The sequence below is a fragment of the Macaca nemestrina genome, chromosome 8 (assembly GCF_043159975.1).
Source record: "Macaca nemestrina isolate mMacNem1 chromosome 8, mMacNem.hap1, whole genome shotgun sequence".
Taxonomy (NCBI): Eukaryota; Metazoa; Chordata; class Mammalia; order Primates; family Cercopithecidae; genus Macaca; species Macaca nemestrina.
In genome coordinates, this window is record NC_092132.1 from 50,812,057 (window position 1) to 50,818,760 (window position 6,704).

At 40.2% G+C, this 6,704-nt stretch overlaps 1 pseudogene; it reads right to left on the minus strand.

Annotated features, from left to right (window-relative positions):
• Nucleotides 1-5,680: 5,680 nt before the first annotated feature.
• On the minus strand, nucleotides 5,681-5,901 carry LOC105497239 (ATP synthase subunit f, mitochondrial pseudogene; annotated as a pseudogene).
• Between the last annotated feature and the right edge of the window lie 803 nt (nucleotides 5,902-6,704).

The following is a 6,704-nucleotide window of genomic DNA, read 5'->3' on the forward strand; positions in this document are numbered from 1 at the left end:
GTTGGGAAAGGAAAACAGAGCAAATTTGCATTTCAATTGCTCTGGGTCAAATATCCATTAGTGTGGCAAATCTTTTTTTTTTTTCTTTTCTTTTTTTTTTTTTTTTTTGAGATGGAGTCTCGCTCTGTCACCCAGGCTGGAGTTCTATGGCATGATCTTGGTTCACTGCAACCTCTGCCTCCTGGCTTCAAGCGATTCTCCCTGCCTCAGCCTCCCAAGTAGCTGGGATTATAGGCATGCACCACCACGCCTGGCTAATTTTTATATTTTTAGTAGAGACAAGGTTTCACCATGTTGACCACGTTGGTCTCAAACTCCCGGCCTCAGGTGATCCGCCAGGCTCGGCCTCCCAAGGTGCTGGGATTACAGGCATGAGCCACCACACCCGACCAGTGTGGCAAATCTTAACAAACAAGTACAAGTGTTTGTAGTGTGCTTGCTAAGAATACAGAGGACGTATAAAATGTGGGTGACTCTCACACCCATAAGGATGACTATTTTTTTTATTTATTTATTTTTGAGACAGAGTCTCGCTCTGTCACCCAAGCTGGAGTGCAGTGGCACAATCTCGGCTCACTGCAACCTCTGCCTCCTGGGTTCAAGTGATTCTCCTGCCTCAGTCTCCCGAGTAGCTGGGATTACAGGCATCCACAACCAGGCCCAGCTAATTTTTGTATATGGGGTTTCACCATGTTGGCCAGGCTGGTCTTGAACTCCTAACCTCAAGTGATCCACTTGCTCTGGCCTCCTAAAGTGTTGGGATTATAGGCGTGAGCCAGTGCACCTTGCCAGGATGACTATTATTTTTTTAAAAAAGAAAAATAACAAGTGTTGACAAGGATGTAGAGAAAAATGGATCCCTCATGCACTGCTGGTAGGAATGTAAAATGATGCAGCAACTATGAAGAACAGTTTGGTGGCTCCTCAGAAAGTTAAGCGTAGAATTTCCTTGTGACCAGCAACTTCACTCCTAGGTATATACCACAAAAAATTAAACACTGGGACTTGAACAGATACTTGTACATCAATGTTCATAGCACCATTATTCATAATCGCCAAAAGTGTGAAAGCAGCCCATGTCGATTTATAGATGAATGGGTAAACAAAATGTGGCATATGCATGCAATGGAATATTATTCAGCCATAAAAAATGAAATTCTGATACATGCTACAGCGTGGATGAACCTTGGAAATATTGTACTAAATGAAAGAAGCCAGACACAAAAGAACAAACATTGTATGATTCCACTTATGTGAGGTACCTGGAGTAGTCAAATTCATAACAGCAGAAAGTAGAATGTGATTACCAGGGGCAGGAAAAATGGGAAGTTGTTGTTTAATGGATACAGAGTTTCTGTTTGGAATCATGAAAAATTCTGAAAGTGCCGAGTGGTACTGGTTGTACAACATTGTGAATGTACTTAATGTCACTAAATTGTACATTTAAAAATGATTGAAAGGTCTGTTGGACAAGAGGTTGTTGTAAAAAGAAAAATAATTTTTGGTAATGATCGCAAGGATAAGTTTTATGTTGTGTTATTTTAATGTGCGCGCGCACACACACACACACACACACACACACTATGTAAGTGGTTTGTTGCCAGCCCAGACTTGGTTCCACTTAAGTATCTTCTGGTCAGATGTGGTAGCTCACGTCTGTAATCCCATTGCTTTGGGAGTCCAAGGCAGGAGGATCACTAAGGCCAGGAGTTTGAGACCAGGCTGGGCAACATAGTGAGACCCTCATCTCTACAAATAATTTTTTTTTTTTTTTTTTTGATGGAGTCTTGCTCTGTCACCCAGGCTGCAGTGCAGTGGCATGATCTCAGCTCACTGCAACCTCTGCCTCACCTGGGTAAGTTTTAAACAAGTTTTTGTAGACAGGATCTCACTTTGTTACTCAGGTTGGTCTCCATCTCCTGGCTTCAAGTGATCCTCCCACCTCAGCCTCTCAAAGTGCTGAGATTACAGGCCACTGCACCTAGCCTACAAATAATTAAAAAAAAAAATTAGCCAGTGATGGTGGCACCCACCTGTAGTTCTAGCTACTTGAGAGGCTGAGGTGTGAGGATCGCTCGAGCCCAGGAGTTCAAAGTTACAGTTTACTGTGATTGACCACTGCACTCCAGCCTGAACGACAGAGTGAGGCCCTGTCTCTAAAAACATAAAATAGAGCGTCTTCTGACGAGAGCCAGCTTTGGGCTTTCTGAACAGCTGTGTGTCTGCCCTAATTCTAGGATGCACAGGAGACTGACTCTGTCTTCCCTGACTTCTGCCTGAAATGGGAATTCCTGTCAAGCAGAGCAGTTCCTAGAAACGCCCTACTTTATAAAAGCCGGAACCCTGGAGAAAGCCCACAACTGTGTATTGTAAGTGTTCATGACATGGCACTTTCTAGAGTTATCATATTGGAGAACATTAAGTTAAAAAAAAATTTATTACCAAAAAACGCCTGTTTACTATAGAAAATTTAGAAAATAAAGGTAATCAGGAAATAAACATCACCTATAATCTATAATTCTATCACCCGAAGAGAAATCACTTGAACATTTTGGTATGTATCCTTTCAATGAATTCTATATATAATATAATACATAATATAATATATATGTATATAAGACTTCCTTTAACAATTTATCATTTGTCGTTAAAATATCTTTTGTTAGGAAATATTTATTTATTACTTTTTTTTTTTTGAGATGGAGTCTCACTCTGTTGTACAGGCTATATTTATTTTATTTTGAGATGGAGTGTTGCTCTTGTTGCCCAGCCTGGAGTTCAGTGGTATGATCTCAGCTCACTGCAACCCCCGCCTCCTGGGTTCAAGAGATTCTTTCTAGTGATTCTCCTGCCCCAGCTTCTCGAGTAGCTGGGACTACAGGTACGCGCCACCATGCCTGGCTAATTTTTGTATTTTTAATAAAGATGTGGTTTCACCATGTTGGCCAGGCTGGTCTCGAACTCAAGTTCGAGACTCAAGCCTGAACTCAAGTTCTGGGCTCAAGTGACCTGCCCACCTCTGGCTCCCAAAGTGCTGGGATTACAGGCATGAGCCACTGTGCCTGGCCACTTTTGTGAGGAAAGATTTGGATAAAACTTTTGATTATTGAGTTAAATTGTTTTTTTTTTTTTTTTGGCTTTAAGTAATTTATTTCGTAATACTTTTAGAATTATAAAATTAGGATTTTATAATTCTAAAAGTTGCAATAGATAGTACAGAGAGTTTCTATATCTCCTTCACCCAGCTTCCTCTAATGTTAACATCTTACATAACCATGACACATTTATCAAAAATAAGGAATTTATATTGGTGTGTTCCTAAACTGCAAACTTTATTTGAGTTTTACTAGTTTTTCTACTAATCTCTTTTTTTCTGTTCCAGGATCCAACATAAGATACCACATTGCACTTAAGTATTTTTTATAATATCTAATACTTTCAGGATATTGTAGAGTGTGTAAAAATAAAGAAATTGTAGCCCTGCTCCCAAAGAGTTCTCAGTCTACTAAGAGAGGTGATATGGGTATATAACCCCAATAGCGCAGGGCAAATGACTGGAACTACATTAGACAGGAACACAGGGCTAGAGTGAGTCCATTCAGGAGGCTGGAAATGCTTAGTGAAAGAAGTGGGCTAGGCTTGGACACATGGACGTAGGAAGATCAGAGTTTTTCAGGGATTGTAAGTTCAGTGTGTCTACAGCACAGATTACATCCTTATTTCTCAGGTCTGACTATGAATCAAATCCATCTCTGTGACTTTTTAAAAATTCAGATGTCTGGCTGGGTACGGTGGCTCACGCCTGTAATTCCAGCACTTTGGGAGGCCGAGGTGGGTGGATCACATGAGGTTAGGGGTTCCAGACCAGGCTGGTCAACATGGTGAAACCCAATCTCTACTAAAAATACAGAAAAATTAGTCTGGCATGGTGGCACATGCCTGTAATCCCAACTGCTTGGGAGGCTGAGGCAGGAGAATCACTTGAACCTGGGAGGCAGAGATTGCAGTGAGCTGAGATCGTACCATTGCACTCCAACCTGGGCAACAGAGTGAGACTATCTCAAAAAAAAAAAAAAAAAAGTTAGATATCTGAGCCCAAATCCCCTCTACCTTCTGAATCTGAATGTTAGAAGGCTGGGCTGAACAACATTTTAGTTTGCTTAAGAATCTGATGTGCAGCCAAGATTGAGAACCACAGGAATATAAGGATAAATATTTGTCGAAATACACATTGCCAGCCAGGCATGGTGGCTCATGTCTGTAATCCTAGCACTTTGGGAGGCTGAGGTAGGACTGTTTGAGCCCAGGAGTTCAAGACCAGCCTGGACAACATAACAAGACCACATCTCTATTTAAAAAACAAATACTATATATAAGCATATTTAGTATATATATATATATAAACATATATTTAGTATATATAAATGTATTATATAAATATAATAAATAATATATTATATATATTATATATAATATATTTATATATAATATATAATACATTTATATATACATAAATATATGTAAATTTGTATATACACACAGACACACACACTCCCAAACTAGGTATTCAGGACATTGAGAAATTAATAATAATCTGTTCTATTTTGTCCTAGACTGGCAGTTACCATTTAGCTACTTAGTATGACAGACTAAGAAATACCAAATTACTTGCTTTCCCCTTTCTTCTTTTTTTCTGATCTTTTCCAAATATGATGACTGTGAAATAGACTGACCTAACACAAGACTCAGGAGAAGTGCAAAAGAGTTATACATTGACAAAAGTATGATTATTTTTATTATTATAAGCATAGAAAGAAATACATATAATCATGTATTATTATTTTGATTTAAATATTAAATGCCATTGGATATAACACATATATTGTGGCACTTGCAACTGATGTCTGTTAAAAATGTGGATCTGGCCGGGCACGGTGGCTCACGCCTGTAATCCCAGCACCTTGGAAGACCGAGGTAGGAGAATCACTTGAGCTCAGGAGTTTGAGACCAGCCTGGCCAACATGGTGAAACCCCGTCTCTACTAAAAATACAACAAAATTAGCTGGTGATGGTGGTACGTGCCTGTAATCCCAGCTACTCGGGAGGCTGAAACAGGAGAACCGCTTGACCAAACCTGGGAGTTGGAGGTTGCAGTGAGCCTAGATTGTGCCACTGCACTCCAGCCTGAGCAACAGAGTGAGACTCCATCTCAAAAAAAAAAAAAAAAAAAAAAAAAAGGTGGATCTGGAATTTCATACTGGATTTTTAATTCTGAGAAAGTTTCCACAATGATATTTCTATGTGTTTACCCACAAAAATAGCCTTGTTGTTTTATATCTGTCTCTCTCACTAAATTGAACATCTTCCAAGTAAATCTTTCCTAAAGAATGAATGAATGAAGTTGAGAGCAATGTTATAGAAAAGTCAGGTCAACAGCAGGTACATGGTATTGCATATTTATTTATCTGTTTGTTTATTTATTTATTTATTTTTCACGTACCAGTCATCTTTTACTTGGAGGTTAATTCCCACTAGAATATGAAAGGATTCAGCAATGATCGAGGTTGTGTTCCTTACGGAGGGACTTGGGCCAAGAAGGTCATGTGGGGGAGTGCAGAGTGTGCCCTTTTCTTCAGTGGTACTTGTGTAGCCACTGGTGCTTGAGTTCCTTGTAGTAAAGTCAGTAGCTGAAGAGCACGTAGGCTGCCAGCACCATGGTAACCCCCGAGATGATCCCCTTCTTCACGTTGATGTACTTGTAGTACCGGTAGTAACCTCTTTGAAACGCTCGGGCAGTGCCACTAGGGCTAAAGTCCCACATCAAGATCCAGCTTGGCAGCTCCCCTAGTTTGAACTCCAGAAGTTTCTTGTCCTTCACTGGTACGACTGACGCCATCTTGGAGTCCTCGTGTTTGCTGTGCTGGTGTTTATTTATTTTTGAGACAGGGTCTTACTCTGTTACCCAGGCTGGAGTACAGTGGCATGATCATGGCTCACTGTAGCCTCAGTCTCCTGGGCTCAAGTGATCCTCCCACCTTAGCCTCCAAAGTACCTGGCACTACAGGTGAGTGCCACCATGCCGGACTGATTTTTGTATTCCTTGTAGAGATGAGGTTTTGCCATTTGCCCAGGCTGATCTCAAACTTCTGGGCTCAAGCAGTCCGCCCACCTGAGTCTCCCAAAGTGCTGGGATTACACGCATGTGCCACCGTTCCTGGCCTAAGAGGTATATGGTATTGTTAAGCATAGGGAGCAGACCAGTAATGAAATGGATGAAACCCTTCAGAGTTTTATTTTGGGTGAAGATAAGTTAGAGGGGATGGGAAGGATGGAATAGCCTTTGGATAACCTTGCTTACTAAACAACTATTTTTTAATTGACTCTATAGAATATATTTTCATGGAGTCCCTTTTGGACTGAGAGGACCAAATTTTTCATAGCACACAAAGGGCAATAAACTGAATTTATTGAGTAATATCCATGTCCAAACAATTTTACTTCTACCTGGGAGCATTACAAGAGAATCCAAAAGACCTGGATAAAAGGAAAAGAAGATCACTAAATCAAATTGACTCTTTAAGTTGGTGGATAAATTTGGGCATATTTCTTTGAGTAATTTTAGCAACAGAGATATGAAGTAGAGGCAATTTCAATGAAATTGGTTACCTGCTCATTATAAAAGGACCTATCATTTCTGTATCTCT